Here is a 1,053-nt window from a genome sequence, read left to right on the forward strand (position 1 = left end):
ATTTGGGAAGTTTTCTGCTATTACTTCTGCCCATATTTTTTTAATGTCATTTGTGTTGACTCCTTCTTTCTCATTGATGCCTATTAGTCTCACATTGTTTATCTTTGCATCATCTTACATTATTTTTTCTTGCATCCTCGTTGTGTTTAAGAGATCCTTTCTCGCCTTTTTACTAGCTGCACCACCTTCTTCAAGATCTGAAACTCTGTCTTCACTTTCACTTAAAATTTTTGCAAGCTTGTGATTGAGATTTTAAGTTCCTCTATATCTCTTTGACTCTGCTTCATGCCATCTATTTCTTTCCTGTATTGCCCATTGAAAGAATCGTCATTTTTCTAATCTCCTCTATTTTTTTTTATCAGTATCTTCTTTAGAAGCAGTTATTAATTCTTTTACTGCAGTGTTTTTTTCAGATTGGGTTTCCTCTCTATGTTTCTGTACTTGCTTCTTTCCTTCAGATGCTATGAGTTCTGAGAATTCTTTTCTTATTTTTGAAAATTCCACTCTGAGTTCCTCTAATTTTCTGCTGTTGCTTTTTTACTATCGACACTGTTAATTCGTACATGTGAGCTGAGCTAGTAGAAAAGAATTCAGCTCTGAGTTCCTCTATGACTTTCTGCTGTTGCTTATTTACTATCAACGCTATTAATTCATACATTTGAGCCGAGGTAGTGTCCTCTGCGCTTGTTCTGGGTGGGAATTGGGTTTCTTCCATATGTTTCTGCATTTGATTCTTTATTGCAGATGTTATTAATTCAGGGATTTCTGTTTTCATTTCCAATCTGAGTTCCTCTATACCTTTTTGCAGCTGTTTCTTTATTTCAGAAGCCATTGATTCATTGATTTCAGCTGTTGTGATTCCCAATTTGTTCTGTGTTAGTGTGCTGTGCACTTGTTATGGGTGGAGTAGGCTTCTGAGATTGCATTTTGTTCCTTCTTGTTGGCATTTTGTGTAGCACTGTCTTCTGACCTTTGTTGGAGAGCTTTGGTGCAGTTATAACCTTAGCACTTATTGAAGTTCAGGTGCAGATCTACAAAGTTTGGATTTATCCA

This window comes from Octodon degus, unplaced genomic scaffold, assembly GCF_000260255.1.
Source record: "Octodon degus isolate 3935 unplaced genomic scaffold, OctDeg1.0 scaffold00297, whole genome shotgun sequence".
Classification (NCBI taxonomy): Eukaryota; Metazoa; Chordata; class Mammalia; order Rodentia; family Octodontidae; genus Octodon; species Octodon degus.